The following is a 17,620-nucleotide window of genomic DNA, read 5'->3' as shown; positions in this document are numbered from 1 at the left end:
TTTAAAATTTCCAGAAGATGCAATGTTTTCCAATAATTATGGTTAAAGGCACTTTATATTCAGTGTAAAAACATTAATACTTCCAACTTCCTTACAATTTTTAACATTTTGTTGGATATTTCTTCTATTTAGAACCTAAAACTTTAGTTTATTTAGCATTTTTGGTATCTTTACAATTCGCAAATTCTGGTGGATGAAAACTTTAAGATTTTTAGAAATTGTCGAGTCTAGAATTTTTGAAAGGTTCGAAACTTTTTATATATTTCAAATATTTGAAAACTTTGGAATTTTTAGAATATCTAAAATGTTTTTATTTTATTTAATTTTTGGGAATTTTCGTAATTTGCAAAATTTTCAGAATGTTCAGATATTCCAGATTAGCCCAATTTTTCAGATTTTGCGAAGTACACAAAATGACCAGAATTTCCACATTCTCCAAAATTTCTAAAATTATTATCAGGCTCCAGTTATGCCAGAATTTTTAAATTCAACCGTTTCCAATATTCTCAAGATTTCTAGGTCTACCACATTTTCTCACACTTTTTATAACTTTTCTCTGATTTTCTAAAATTTATGGATCTCAAAAGATTAAATCTTCGAAATTTTAGTCTCCAAGACTTATAAGATAATAATTAGGGGCATTTTAAGAATCCACGCGATTTTTACAAGTTTTAGAATCTTTGGCTTTTTGGAATTTCTTTAGAACCTTTAGAATCTTTCAAGTATTCGAAACAGAATTTTAGTTTTTGTCCCCTTAGAGTCCTTAGACCCTTTAGAGCCTTTAAAATCTTTAGTCTTTCGAGTAGTTAATCTTTAGACTCTCTAGAGTGTTTCCAATCTATGGAAATTTTGAATACTTTGGGAATTACTAGGAGTTTTATAAAGCCTAAAATTTCTCCAATTTCTAGGATCATGTTCTTTAAAACTTTAAATATCTTATTGGATCTTTTTTATATTTAGAACATTAGAACTTTAGTTTATTTAGAATCTTAAATGTCTTTACATTCGCAATTTCGAGTGTGTGTAATCTGTGAAAGCTTTTACATTTTTTTAACCTTTCAAACCACTGGAAAATTTAGAACGGTGGAATCCAGTGATCCAGCTAAAAAGAAGTGTACCAACTTCAAAAAGTCATTAATAGAGAGCGGATTTTATGAAATTTGCATATCCGTTATTTTTTGCATATAAGTCTTGATATTTAATATGTGAACGAATCATGCTAATTAAAAATGAATACAGCTATAAAAAAATTGCATATTTGCATATATTTGCCTTCTGCTGCATATTTCACGGAACGGGTGCATATTTTGCATTTTTATCAATTTTTGTGTTAATTTGAAAAAAAAAATATTGTCATTCTATTGGCATTTATCTAGAAAAACGAAATTTTATTAATCATATTGCAAATATTGTCCTGAGCTTCAAATAACTATGAAAGGTTTGGGTTTTATGGTAGTTTGGAGACACCACTGGGTGTTAAGCTATCCTTTCAGGTAAATTCGCGCCCTAATTATTTTTGGAAATACCGTTCATTCCCAATATTTTTGTTCGTTAGTTAAGTGTATTAATTGTACGTTTAGTGGTGGCCGAAGGGACGTTATACTATTATATTTCATCGTGAGTTTGTATTGAAAGCATTTAAAGGGATACAGGTATACCAATATGTCGAAGATGACTCAAATTAATTTATGGATTAAACCTTTTCCTAAACTTATTCTTCAAGAACGAACTGTGTTTTGTCGCGCCTGCCCTAAATTGGTAAGTATTTTTACATCTCTGGACGTAGTACGCAGTTTTTCTATTTACCAATATATATAGGTACTTTAGAATCACCGGAAAAACTTTTTGTTACAATATTTCGAAAAATATTTAAAAATAAATTGGTACCAAAGTAATAATAATAATAATAATATATTTTGCCCAACAGAATAAAAAAATACCAAGACAGAATGGAGGAAGGGGTTTCCAGAACTTAGAAAACTTATATCAGAGACAAATCTCAGATTTGAAGAAGTATTTCTTGAAACGAGCGGAAAGAAATGAAATGTTTCGCACCATCACAAGAGCAGATTTGAACCACACACCCTTAAATCTGTCGAACACCGAAGAAATCCACACCCCCCACACAATAGATAAAATAATAAGTGGGCTAAAACAAAAACAACTACATGGAAAATTCTACAAAGACTTAGAAGAAAATCATGTCAATAAGAAGATGTCATTGATTTGGTTAAAAAAATCAAGTTTGTATGCCGAAACAGAAGGATTTGTGTTTGCTATTCAAGACCGAGTAATCAATACCAAGAATTATAGAAAATACATCATCAAAGATCCGAACATAAAAAACGACTGCTGTCGCCTATGCAAAGCAAAACCTGAAACGATCCAGCACATAATCTCTTCTTGCAGCATCCTAGCACAAACTGATTACAAAAGCTAGACACGACAACGCAGCCAAAATCATTCACAAAGAATTAGCAACACTTATGAACTTAATCGAAGATACGACACCCTATTACACTTACATTCCGTCTCCATTCCTTGAAAATAACAAATACAAATTATACTGGGATCGCACAATACTTACAGACTTAAACATTACAGCTAACAGACCAGACATCATACTTATCAAAAAACACACGAACGAAGCCATTCTCATTGACATTGCTATTCCTAACACAAACAACATTATTCAAACATACGACACCAAGATTTCAAAATATCTACAATTATCGATAGAAATGAAATCCATGTTGAATCTTAAAAAAATTTCAATTCTACCCCTAGTTATCTCTAATGTAGGTGTAGTTCCAAATAGCTTAGTTGAGAATTTAAAGTCTTTGCATTTGAATGATTCAATAATTGTCAAAATTCAAAAAGCTGTTTTGTTAGGAACATGTCATATTGTTCGTAAGTTTCTTGAACAGTCTGATCATGTCAGTCAGATTAGATTAGCACCAGTAGGTCAGAGTAGTGTAGGTCACTTTTCATGTGATGCGCGGATAAATGGTCGGTAGTTACGCTGGACTTTTGGGGATGGGGTGAGATTAGAGAATAATAGCAGACTAATTTGTATGCTGTAATTCTAGAATCTCGAAAGTTGTTCTGTTAATCTAATCAATGCATATCATTACTTGGTCTTAGTACCCGTAATGATAGAAGTCTTGCCTGAATGCCGGTCATTTCCGGGTCAGTGGTGGGTCTTAATTAAATAGTGGATTACTACTATTTTTTAATTTGTTCTGTTTATATTTATTTTTTAGTACAAGAATTTTATCTTTAAAAACGTGATTTATGTGTTAGTGAGATGTAATTAAACACCATGCAATGTGATTTATGTATTTTTTGTAATAAAACGTAAGCTCGGGAAACCTGTTTTTGTATTTTATAAATAAATTTAGTTCGCTTATTAAGCTTTTTTTTTTAATTTTTGGAGCATATGCAACTGCATATCTCTGCATATATTAAGAAAGTTACTGCATATTTGCATAAATTTGGTGCATATCATATGATCATATTTCTCAAAATTTTGCTGCATATTTTCCGCTCTCTAGTCATTAACAAAATTGACAATACGAAATCAAATTTTCTTTCAAAATTAATACATACCTGTAGAAATGTTTTCGATGTACAAAAGTATAAAAATTAAATTTCGGGTGCTAAAATCCAGAACTTTGTCACCTTATGAAAATAAACCTAATTTACATATATTATTAAATTTAAAACAGAGTCATTAATTTCCAACTTGATGCAGAAACGCAAAATAGGACCACGCAGTTTTCATTATCTAAAACACAGAACGTGAAATTGCGTTATTACGATTTTTTCTCCATACCCTCATAAAAGTGTCCAGTGTAAGATAAAACAAATCCAGGGCAGACAATTGCACCGGTTTCTGTAAGTTCATGGTGAAAAATATCAACATCTTTTTCGTGCTTACGGATAATTCCATCCAATTAGACTCGAAAGCTGCATACGAAAGCTTATCACTCTAATAAATAAAAGCACAAGTCAGTAGTAAATACGGAATCAAAGCTCACAATTACCGTCACTTGAACTTCATTTCCGAAAAAACAGTACAAAAATATTTGCACCACGATTGCCGACCAGTACAAAATGAGAGAATTAAATTGGTTTGAAAGAGGTACGACCTTAAAAATCAAGAAAGTAGTGGTTAAAAGTACTAAAATTATCACTTACCAGCGTTAAATGATACATTGTGATTCCTATCGAAATCGAGCTTACAAAAAACTGGAAAAAGACAATCCAGTTGAAAAATACATTACACTTTTGAATATATCTACAAAAAAATTATTATTAATGCAGCCATTTCTGACTAAATGATAATCAATAATCATACTCGAGAATAGATTTATGGTGCTGGACACATTTCAAAAGCAGCCTGTTGTTTTCTCCCACCACGTTTTCATTCTCTTTGACAAAAGTCTTCAAATTATCCGTTAAAATCTCGAACTGACAAGCAGCATACATGTTAAAAACACACACTAACGAATCTACGTGAAGATGGACACTGGTGTTATACACCACAGCTAACACTTGATAAACGTAAGTAATCTCGTAGGCAGGTGAAGCTTGACTATCGTAGGGATACCACGCCAAAAACGGTAATCTTCTTTCTTCGGTTTTGTCAAAGAGAGGGTATATAGCGAAGAATGAGTTGCACCCGTAATACGTAAACACCAAAGCGTGGCGAAAAATTTTCCACAAACCTACGTTCGACTTAACCATTTCTTCTTGACGGGTGTTTTTAGGTTGGAAAATGTCGTCTTCGAGAATTTGCAGAACATCGTTGAGTAACGATGTATTTTTAATTAGGTAGTAACCTTTAAAGAAGCTTAGAATTTTGATTAGTAGAATGTAGAAAATTCCTACTACAGCTGATAAGTCATCCCGAAGCAAGTAAAGATTAATCGCTTGAAAAGTGCAATGGCAGATAATGAACGTTGTGAATAAAATAAACGTCCATATGGCGTAGAGGTTAAATTTATATGTAAGTTTATGAGGCCACAGTCCCAAAATTTTTAAAGAGACGGTGTGTAGTTTGAGAGTGGAGTTCCAATCGTAACCCATTTTTACCACCTGCAAAAATTTATAAATAGTAAAAGACGGGGTGAAACTTCACAACCGCGCACTTACTTGTTTTTGAGTAAGACGAAGAGATTTTTCTCCGAATTTATATTTTGACCAACACTAGATTTTCGTCTGCGTTTGCGTTAAATCAGTTTTTCGAAAATAGAAGCGAAGTTGTTGAATTGTTTTATAATTTACGTGAGAACTTCTTCCGGGTCTATCCCGCCGACGTGCATTCTTTTGAAATTTAATAATAAATGAAAGTCTCGTAGGATTTAAATCCGTGTCTCGAGTTTTAAACAGGATTCCTGGTTGCTTCTAGGACGCTTAATATTAACTGAAGGAAATGCGAAGAAGCGCAAATATAAAGCTTCTCTTCTCTGGCTCAGGTCTATAATTATATTTTTTTATAATTGAAGCTTATTACAGTTTTATAAAATTAACATACTTTTGGACCTCTTACCCAAATTAATACTTCGGATTTGTTATTAAGGCAAACGTAGTTATTATATTTTTTCTAATCGTATTTTGAAGTTAGTCAGAAATTTTCGTCGGAAAATGTTGTATTATTAATAAGGCAAAGGCTATTGTAGTATAATTAACTCGAAATCCTGCTTTATATCATTCACGCCCCTTTCTATATTTTTAGTTCATTAAATTTTTAACAGGGGACGTGTCAGTGTTGACTTATTTTGTTCTTGCAGTGTGCTTTCAACATTTTTGAAGTGAAGGTCTGTCGACGAATTTTTTAATCTTAGAGAACAGGATTCGAACTAAAATTTTTAGTCTTAATTTGAAGAAAGTAATTTTTGCAGTTAATGAAATTTAACACATTAACAGAAGATTTATTTTTTTATTGCAACTGGTATTAAAAATTTTTTATAAATATTTAGGTAAGATATTCTGTAAGATCTGCACTGTTACTTTATAAATTCCACCTTGTATTCTGTCGGTTGTTGCAAAATTACTTTTGACATTAACAGAAACCATTTTTTTCTAGATTATCTTTATTGTTCATAGGTTTACATTTAAATTTCACAACTAAGTCCTCAATGTATTAAGAATCTGTGTTATTTTGACACAAAAAATACATTTAATACAGTATGGTTTAATAATAAGTAAATTTAAACATCAAAATCAAACGACAATTAAAGAGAAGTTAACATAAATGACTAATTCTGACTAAATCTGTACCATATATTATAAACTCATTAGACAAAATTCTGATATTTAAAAAAATCAAAAAATTCTAAAAATTTTGTATGGCAATCGCCACTTCGAATTAATTTCAATAGTTGGCGTTCCTGACGGACCTGTCGTCTAACTGACGTGCCATACAAAACTATTTCTTCCGTGCGATTGTGAAAAGTATATTGGATTTCAAGTCGTTCTTTGTTTTTTCGTAAAAAAAACGTCGTTTATTCTAAGAAAAGTCTTGGTTAAAGTGAATTTAGTTACGCATTGTGAGAGTTTCTTATTAATTTTGATCTGCCATTCTATTTACCTACATATATTCACTTTGTTGGTTTCGACAAAACCTCAACCTTTTGAAAAATGACTGCGAAAATAATGTTTCATATTTTGGCCGGGAAATTAGACACTTTCAGGATTAACTTAACAATATTTAAACAAATTGCTTTGTTTTTAATACCATCGTGTTTTTAGTAAAACCGTTTTCGGTTTGATTGTCATATATTAATAGTTACTTACCATATTTGAGCATTATAAATAATATTAATTATGTCTAAATTGTATTTAATTATATCGTGAAAATGTATAGCTTTGACCGATCAACTTCAACCGTTCAGAATTTTTTTCCAAAATTTAAACATTGTCGAGTAAACGAATAATGGAACACAATAAATTAAAACTGAAGTCGTACTTACCTTATTTTCGGTCCTTTTCGGAAAAATATCATCCATCTTCGTTCGTGTTCACAGTACTAATACAACACATTTTCACTAATATTTATTAATAATAAATTAGAAATTCGTGAAAAGAGCCCTACTTTTAAGCCAAAACGGAGCTCTGATGTTGCTGCCACCAAACTGAAATCAAAACTAAACACAGAGGACCGAAAAATATGACCTTTTATCAGGTAGCTCACGTGACAGCGACGTCATCGTACGTCACGATGAGATTGCAAAAATTATTTTTCATATTTTAGCTCAAATTGTGCATTTTCGGAAAACGCTAAATAAATTTTGTCCGATTGTCCGCAATAAAAATTTTATAACATCATCTCAAAATTTTCCTGTTCTTCATTCTCGCTTCAAATTAATCATATGATATACCCCGCTAATCGTGGTACTTTGGATTCGTAGTTGGTGAAAGATTTTCTACAGTTTGAGACTAATTTTCAGTCGATCGAACCCATTGTAACCATTTTTTGGAAAAATTTTGAGAATGGTAAACTCATTTTTCACGTTTATTTGAATAGATGTCGTGAGAGCGATTTCGTATTGGTAATTAGCGGAAGATTATCTAGAATTTGACACCAATTTTCAGTTGATTGAGGTTTTAATCATTCATCACTAGGAAAAATTTTGAACTCAATTTTCACGTTTGTTTGAACAGATGTGACCATGATTTCGTGTTCATAATTAGCGGAAATTTATTATCTACAATGTGACACCAATTTTCAATCAATTAAACCCATTTTTACCACTATTTTGAAAAAATTTTGAAAAATGTTACCTCATTTTTCAGTTTTATTTAAACATGTGTCGTGACGGCTAGTCGGAATTTGTAATTGGTGGAAAATTTTCTACAATTTAACACCAATTCTCAGTCGACTGAACCGATTTTAAACAGTTTGTTTTTTTTGGAAAAATTTTAAAAATTGTAAATTCATTTTTCACGTTTATTTGAATAGATGTCGTAAGGGCAATTTCAGATTCCTAATTAGCGGAAGATTGTCTACAATTTAAAATCAATTTTCAATAAATTAAACCCATTGTAACCACTTTTTTAGAAAAATTTTGAAAATTGTAAAGTCACTTTTCGCGTTTTTTCCAATAGATGCCATCACCGCGATTTCAGATTCGTAATTAACTGAAAATTATCTACAAGTTGACATCGATTCTCAGTCGATTGAACACATTTTAATCATATTTTTGGAAAAATTGTGAAAATTCTAAATTTATTTTTCACGTTTATTTGAATTAGCGCAAGTTGAAACCAATTTTCAGTCGATTGAACCCATTTTAACCATTTTTTTGGAAAAAAAAAATTTAATTCAATTTTCTCGTATATTAGATGCCCTGAGAGCTATTTCGGATTGGTAATTGGCGGAAAATTACCTATAATTTCGCACCAATTCTCAATCGATTGAACCCGTTTTAAGGACTTTTTTGGAAACTTTTGAAAATTTTAAACTCACTTCACGTTTATTTGAATAAATGTCGCGGCTGCGATTTCGAATTCGTAATTCGCCGACAATGATTATCTATAATTTTACCCCAATTCTCAGTCGATTGATCCAGTTTTATAAATTTTTTTGGAAAAATTTTGAAAATTGTAAACTGATTTTCCACGTTTTTTTTTTTGATTAGATGTCACGAGGGCCATTTCGGATTGGTAATGGGCGACAGATTATATACAATTTCACACTAATTCTCAATCGATTGAACTCATTTCAATGATTTTTTTGGAAAAATTTTGAAAATTGTAAACTCACTTTCCACATTTATTTGAATAGATGTTGTCACAGCGATTTCGGGTTCGTAATTAGCGGAAGATTTTCTACAATTTGACACCAATTGTGGGTCGATTGAAAAGATTTTAACCAATTTTTTTAAAAAAATTTTTAAACTTTAAAATCATTGTTCACACTTATTTGAAGAGTGGTCGTTACGGCCATGTCGGATTCGTAATTAACGAAAGGTAATCTGCAATTGGACACCAATTCTCAGTCGATTTAACACATTTTAACCTTTTTTTGAAAAAAATTTGAAAATTGTAAACTGATTTTCCACGTTTATATGAATAGGTGTCGTGACAGCAAATCGGGATTTGTAATTGGTGGAAGATTATCTACAATTTGACACCAATTCTCAGTCGATTGAACCCGTTATATCCATTTTTTTTGGAAAGTTTTTGAAAAATGCAACCTCATTTTTCACTTTTATTTAAACATGTGTCGTGACGGCTCGTCGGGATTTATAATTGGTGGAAAATTTTCTATAATTAATTTTGACACCAATTCTCAGTCGACTGAACCGATTTTAAACAGTTGTTTTTTGGAAAAATTTTAAAAATTGTAAATTCATTTTTCACGTTTATTTGAAAAGGTGTCGAGACGGAGATTTTCGATTCCTAATTAGCGGAAGACTATCTAGAATTTACACCAATTCCCAGTCAATTGACCCCGTTTTATCCATTTTTTTGGAAAAATTTTGATAATTTTAAACTCACTTTTCACGTTTATTTGAAAGCATGTTGTGACGGAGATTTCGAATTGATAATAATTAGCCAACGATTATTATCTATAATTTGATACCAATTTTTAGTTCCTCGAGCCCCTTTTATCCTTTTTAAAGAAAAATTTTGGAAACTGTAAACTCTCATTTTTCAGGAATTTGAAAAAGTGTCGTGAAGACGATTTCAGATTGGTAATTGACGTAACATGATCTACAATTTGACACCAATTCTCAGTCGATTGAACCTGTTTTAACCAATTTTTTGAAAATTTTGAAACCTCTAAAATCATTGTTCACACTTATTTGAAGAGTGGTCGTGACGGCGATGTTGGATTCGTAATTAACGAAAGGTAATCTGGAATTTGACACCAATTCTCAGTTGACTTCACACATTTTAACCCTTTTTTGAAAAAAATTTTGAAAATTTCAAACTCGCTTGTCACGTTTATTTGAATAAGTGGTGCGATGGCTATTTCTGATTCGTAATTCCCCGACTATTATTATGTACTCCTATAACTGGATCTCAATTCTCAATCAAGTGAACCCGTTTTATCAATTTTTTTGGAAAAATTTTGAAAATTGATTCGGATTTGTAATTAGTCGACAATTATTATCTATAGTTTGACCTCAATTTTCGGTCGATTGAATCCATTTTATAAATAAATAAATAAATAAATAAATAAATAAATAAATCCTTTATTGTCGAACCGGATAACCTAAGAATATGACAATAATTAAGAAGGAAAAACAGAAAATTTAATACATATTTTAGTAAAATTAAACTACAATGAGTACAAAAAAGAAAAAAATTAACCGTAGGAAGAAATCACAAGAAAAAAACAATTAATCAATTTTTTTGGAAAAATTTTGAAAATCACGTTTATTTGAACACATGTCCTGAGGGCGATTTCGGATTGGTAACTGGCAGAAGGTTAAAGTATCTGCAATTTCACACCAATTCTTTATCGATTGAACCCGTTTTAACCATTTTTTGGGATAAAATTTTAAAATTTTAAACTCACTTTTGACGTTAACTTGAATACATGTCGTGACGGTGATTTTGGATTCGTAGCTAGCGGAAGATTATCTACAATTTGACACCCATTTTCAGTCAATTAAACCCTTTTTAACCACTTTTTTGAAAAAATTTATTTGAATAAGTGTCGTAACGGCGAGCCCGGATTTGTAATTGGCGGAAGATTATCTAACATTTGACACCAACTCTTAGTCGATTGAACCCATTTTAACTTTTTGTTTTAATTTTTGAAAATTTTAAACTCGATATCCACATTTACTTGAATAAATGTCTTGACGGCTATTTCGGATTTGTTATTAGCGGCAGAATACCAAGAATTTGAAACTATTTCTAGGTCAATTAAACCCGTTTTTCCATTTTTTTCTTGCTTGGAAACATTTTGAAAGATGTAAACTCACTTTTCACGTTTTTTTGAAAAGATGTCGTGACGGCGATTTTGGATTCGTAATTAGTAGACTATTGTTCTCAATAATCTAAGGCCAATTCTCAGTTGATTGAACCCGGTTTATTTTTTTTTTTAACGTTTTGAATAACGTAAACTCAATGTTTACGTTTATTTGAAGTAATGTCGTAATATCAATATCAATATAAATAAATCATGTAACTAAATTAGACGTTCCTACAGCAAATACTAGTAAAATTCGGGTTTTTTCTCATAACATTAATGAAGATTTTGAGTTATTGTGTGGTAGGTACATATTTAATCTGAAGAAATCTTAAAAGGGATTTGTACTTTTTTTCACTAAAACTTATTTATTAATGTATATAAGATAAATATACTATACACTTGTAGGTACCCTAATGGTAAATGTGTTTTTTACATGGTTCTCAAAAATCGCTTTTCATTGATTTTGTACGAAATTATTTTCTCATATTTAGCTGATAAAGAAGAGCAAAATACGACCAAGCAGTCTTCATAATCTACAACAAAAATCGACATATTTATATACACAGTGGCCATCTTTACCCTCATAAACGTCTCCAGTGTGAGATAAAATAAATTCAAAGCCGATATTTGTACCGGTTTCAGCAGAACCAGACTCAAGAAAATTAAATGTTTTTTAATTTTCTGAGACAAATGCGTCCACTGTGATTCAAAAATCGCATATGCAATATTGCTGCTCTAAAAAAAAATTAAAACCGAATTTTAATGTTGGTCATCGTACCTTCAGTTGAACCTCATTTCCGAAGTAACAGTACAAGAATATTTGCATTGTAATCGCAATACCATAACCCAGAAGCGAATTAAATTCGTTGGAAAATGGTACCACCTTAGGGTAAAAAAGATGATGTTCCTTTGTAACTACGGAAAATAGAAATCTTACCAAAGTCAACTGGAACATCGTTATTCCTATCGAAATCCCGCTTATAAGGAACTGGAGAAATATAATCCAATTAAAAATGTTATTACAAGTCCTAATATATCTGGAAGCAACTATTACTTCAGAAAAATTAAAAATCTCCACTCGTATTTTACCTTAATATAGTTCTGTGGTGTCGAATACAAAACATCAAACTATCATTAACTTCGGTCGTTATTTTTTCATTTATTGCTTCCCCAAGACGCCTTAAATTATCACTCAACATATCAAACTGAATTCCGGCAAACATACAAAACACCGCTGTCAAACTATCAACATTGACATGCACGGTTGTGTTAAATCCAAGCCCCATGATTTGATGAATGTAGGTAATTTCGTAGTAAGGAGACACTTTACTGTTGTAAGGATACCAAGCCAAAAAAGGCAAACGTCTCTCTTCCGACGACGTTAACGGAAATACGACATAAAAAACATTAGTAATGAAACAAACACTAACATTCACTCGGTTCAAATATTTCCAAAAGTAGGTTCCAGATTTTACCAGTCCTTCCTGGTTTTCATTCCTAGGTTGAAACAAGTCGCTGTTTAAAATCCTCAATAGTTCCTTAAGGTGTTTCATGTTTTTCATGAGACAGAGGGCTTTAATTGTGCCTAGAATCTTGATGAGGAGGATGTAGGAAGTTCCCACTAGAGCTTTTAAATTGTTGCGAATAAAATATACGTTGATTGCTTGCGCTGTTACGTGCATTATCATGAATGTGGTGTATAAAATTAAAGTGTGAATTATGTAAAAGTCGCACTTGTAGGTTGTGTAGCCTTTGGGCCACAACCCCAATATTCGAAGAGATAACTTGTTAAACTTGATGGTGTCTTCCCAGTTGTATTTTTTCATTTTCGGATTGTCTACAAAATTGTTTTAAATTTTTTATATTTTCACTAACCAGTACGTGAATACTCTGAAAAACAATCTACAGAAGTGGAAAATTTCAGTTTTAGTCGCATTTATATGTCGGAAAATAATGCAGCTGGTTGTCTCATGAATTAAAAGCCCTTAATTATGCTCTACATTATTCATTTCTTTATCTCTTTAGAGCCTTGCAATGTATTTTCCTTTTTTAAGTATTAATTAAGTGAATTAAGTAAACCACTTATTATATTTTGTTCTTCTGATATTTTACAATTCGAATTATTCGAATAGATTGATAAACGTGGATTATTAATAAGAAAAAGACGGTTTGGAGGGTAATTAAGTAACTGAAATGTGAAATTTAGTTTCATATTTTAGACCAAAATTTCCAGCTGTTTTGTTTTAAACCGCATGTTCTCTGGTTTATTAAAATCCGCTGCTTGTTGTATTTGATAGAGCGTAGAAAAAATCGAAACTGAGTAAGTAAAAAAATATATAAATTTTCAGTTTTCTGTGCTTTAAGTTTGTGCATGTTGAACTAATTTTTAATATACACCAACATTTTACAATTTATCTTAGACTCTACAACATTGATTCCTTTCCAAATACTAGATGACGTCATTTAAAAATTTTGGAAAACAAATCTTACTTGGGACGTGCAGGACATCAAGCTTCTGTGTATGTATAAATTGCTCTTACTTTTGAGAACTTACGCAAAATCGTTTAAAAGAACTAATAATTGTAATAATTTACTTCGTGGTTTCGTCAAAAACACCTTCTCCGGTTTTCTTGAAATTCTACAAACACATCGTACATTGTTTGTTGGCACTAAAACATAAACGACATAATTAAATACAAAACCATGCTAAATCAAATTTTATAATTCATTCAAAAAACTGGATTTATGTTCTAAATAAGCTCGAAAGATACAGGAAGTTCCAACAACAAACCAATTTTTTTAAATGAGCATGAAACATTAGGTTGCCAGTTAAAAGTAAATCAAAACTTCGAAAGATTTTTAAACTCAGTCCTAAAATACAGTAACTACATTAGATTATTAAAATTAGCCATGTATTTTTTTCAAACTGTGTGATTTGTGTTTGGTTTTATTAAAAATGGCTAATATTTTGAAAAAAAAGCTTTCCAGGAGGTTTCCAAGTCATCATTTTAAATTTGATAATCTCTGTAAATTTTTTAAACGACACGTAAAATGTCAACAAAGAGGTAGCATATCTATAAATAGAAATGAAGAAATGTTACTGCATTATTATCACTTTTGACTTGATTGTTTCAGTTCTTGGATTTTTCATTTTCTTGTTTCTGTATGAATTTTTCAGCGGTTCGATTTTATAATTTCCGCAGTTTCCAATTTTTGATTTATCAATTTTTCGATTCTTTAATTTTTTATTTCTTCAAATTTTCAACTTTATAATTTCTTGTTTTTTCAGTTCCAATTTTTTCAATTTCTCGTTTTTTCAGTTTTCGATTTGCAATTTTTCAATTTTATTTTTTATATTTCTTCGAATTTATGACATGCAACTTTTCAAGTTTTCATTTACAAATTTTTCAATTGTTCGATTTTCCAACTTTCGGATACTTCAATTTTTAGATTATGAAATTTTTGAATTTGCATTTTCTGGAGTTGTCAATTTTTCACGTCTTCAGTTTTTGTATTTGCAAGTTTTCGAATTTTCAGTTTTTAATTTATCAATTTTTCAGTTTGCAAGTTTTCGTTAAGGTTTTTTCCTTTTTCTATTTTCTCAATTGTTCGATTTTTCAACGGTTCGATTTTATAATTTCCGCAGTTTCCAATTTTTGATTTATCAATTTTTCGATTCTTTAATTTCTTATTTCTTCAAATTTTCAATTTCTCGTTTCTTCAATTTTCGATTTGCAATTTTTCAATTTTTATTGTTTTTATTTCTTCGAATTTATGATATGCAACTCTTCAAGTTTTCATTTACAAATTTTTCAGTTGTTCGATTTTCCAACTTTCGGATACTTCAATTTTTAGATTATGCAATTTTTGAATTTTCATTTTCTGGAGTTTTCAATTTTTCACGTCTTCAGTTTTTCTATTTGCAAGTTTTCGAATTTTCAGTTTTTAATTTATCAATTTTTCAGTTTACAATTTTTCGTTTCGGTTTTTTATTTTTTCTATTTTCTCCATTGTTCGATTTTATAATTTCCGTAGTTTACAATTTTTGATTTATCAATTTTTTGATTCTTTAATTTTTTATTTCTTCAAATTTTCGATTTCATAATTTCTTGTTTCTTCGTTCCAATTTTTTCAATTTCTCGTTTCTTCAATTTTCGATTTGCAATTTTTCAATTTTTATTGTTTTTATTTCTTCGAATTTATGATATGCAACTCTTCAAGTTTTCATTTACAAATTTTTAATTGTTCGATTTTCCAACTTTCGGATACTTCAATTTTTAGATTACGCAATTTTTGAATTTGCATTTTCTGGAGTTTTCAATTTTTCACGTCTTCAGTTTTTCTATTTGCAAGTTTTCGAATTTTCAGTTTTTAATTTATCAATTTTTCGTTTCGGTTTTTTATTTTTTCTATTTTCTCCATTGTTAGATTTTTAAATGGTTCGATTTTATCATTTCCGCAGTTTCCAATTTTTGATTTATCAATTTTTCGATTCGTTAATTTTTTATTTCTTCAAATTTTCAATTTTATAATTTCTTGTTTTTTCAGTTCCAATTTTTTCAATTTCTGGTTTCTTCAATTTTCGATTTGCAATTTTTCAATTTTTATTTTTTATATTTCTTCGAATTTATGATATGCAACTCTTCAAGTTTTCATTTACAAATTTTTCAATTGTTCGATTTTCCAACTTTCGGATACTTCAATTTTTAGATTATGCAATTTTTGAATTTGCATTTTCTGGAGTTTTCAATTTTTCACGTCTTCAGTTTTTCTATTTGCAAGTTTTCGAATTTTCGGTTTTTAATTTATCAGTTTTTTAATTTACAATTTTTTGTTTCGGTTTTTTATTTTTTCTATTTTTTCCATTGTTCGATTTTTAAATGGTTCTGTTTTATAATTTCCGTAGTTTCCAATTTTTGATTTATCAATTTTTTGATTCTTTAATTTTTTATTTCTTCAAATTTTCGATTTCATAATTTTTCTTCGTTCCAATTTTTTCAATTTCTCGTTTCTTCAATTTTCGATTTGCAATTTTTCAATTTTTATGGTTCTTATTTCTTCGAATTTATGATATGCAACTCTTCAAGTTTTCATTTACAAATTTTTCAATTGTTCGATTTTCCAACTTTCGGATACTTCAATTTTTAGATTATGCAATTTTTGAATTTGCATTTTCTGGAGTTTTCAATTTTTCACGTCTTCAGTTTTTCTATTTGCAAGTTTTCGAATTTTCAGTTTTTAATTTATCAATTTTTTAATTTACAATTTTTCGTTTCGGTTTTTTATTTTTTCTATTTTTTCCATTGTTCGATTTTTAAATGGTTCGGTTTTATAATTTCCGTAGTTTCCAATTTTTGATTTATCAATTTTTTGATTCTTTAATTTTTTATTTCTTCAAATTTTCGATTTCATAATTTCTTGTTTCTTCGTTCCAATTTTTTCAATTTCTCGTTTCTTCAACTTTCGATTTGCAATTTTTCAATTGTTATTGTTTTTATTTCTTCGAATTTATGATATGCAACTCTTCAAGTTTTCATTTACAAATTTTTAATTGTTCGATTTTCCAACTTTCGGATACTTCAATTTTTAGATTATCCAATTTATGAATTTGCATTTTCTGGAGTTTTCAATTTTTCACGTCTTCAGTTTTTCTATTTGCAAGTTTTCGAATTTTCAGTTTTTAATTTATCATTTTTTTAGTTTACAATTTTTTGTTTCGGTTTTTTATTTTTTGTATTTTCTCCATTGTTTGATTTTTAAATGGTTCGATTTTATAATTTCCGTAGTTTCCAATTTTTGATTCATCAATTTTTTGATTCTTTAATTTTTTATTTCTTCAAATTTTCGATTTCATAATTTCTTGTTTCTTCGTTCCTATTTTTTCAATTTCTCGTTTCTTCAATATTTGATTTTCAATTTTTCAATTTTTATTGTTTTTATTTCTTCGAATTTATTATATATGCAACTCTTCAAGTTTTCACTTACAAATTTTTAATTGTTCGATTTTCCAACTTTCGGATACTTCAATTTTTAGATTATACAATATTTGAATTTGCAATTTCTGGAGTTTTCAATATTTCTCGTCTTCAATTTTTCGATTTGCAAGTTTTCGAATTTTAAGTTTTTAATTTATCAATTTTTCAGTTTGAAATTTTTCGTTTCGGTTTTTTATTTGTCCTATTTTCTCAATTGTTCGATTTTTCAGTGGTTCGATTTTATAATTTCCGTAGTTTCCAATTTTTGATTTACCAAGTTTTCGATTCTTTAATTTTTTATTTCTTCAAATTTTCGACTTCATAATTTCTTGTTTTTTCAGTTTTTATTGTTTTTATTTCTTCCAATTTATGATATGCAACTCTTCAAGTTTTCACTTACAAATTTTTAATTGTTCGAGTTTCCAACTTTCGGATACTTCAATTTTTAGATTATGCAATATTTGAATTTGCAATTTCTGGAGTTTTCAATTTTTCACGTCATCAGTTTTTCTATTTGCAAGTTTTCGAATTTTCAGTTTTTAATTTATCAATTTTTCAGTTTGAAATTTTTCGTTTCGGTTTTTTATTTGTCCTATTTTCTCAATTGTTCGATTTTATAATTTCCGTAGTTTCCAATTTTTGATTTATCAATTTTTTGATTCTTTAATTTTTTTTTCTTCAAATTTTCGATTTCATAATTTCTTGTTTC

The sequence above is a fragment of the Zophobas morio genome, unplaced genomic scaffold (assembly GCF_036711695.1).
Source record: "Zophobas morio isolate AGI-343-1 ecotype UQ-CSIRO unplaced genomic scaffold, CSIRO_AGI_Zmor_V1 ptg000031l, whole genome shotgun sequence".
In the NCBI taxonomy this organism is placed as follows: domain Eukaryota; kingdom Metazoa; phylum Arthropoda; class Insecta; order Coleoptera; family Tenebrionidae; genus Zophobas; species Zophobas morio.
The sequence above is the reverse complement of the archived record's forward strand: the minus strand, read 5'-3'. Positions refer to the sequence as shown.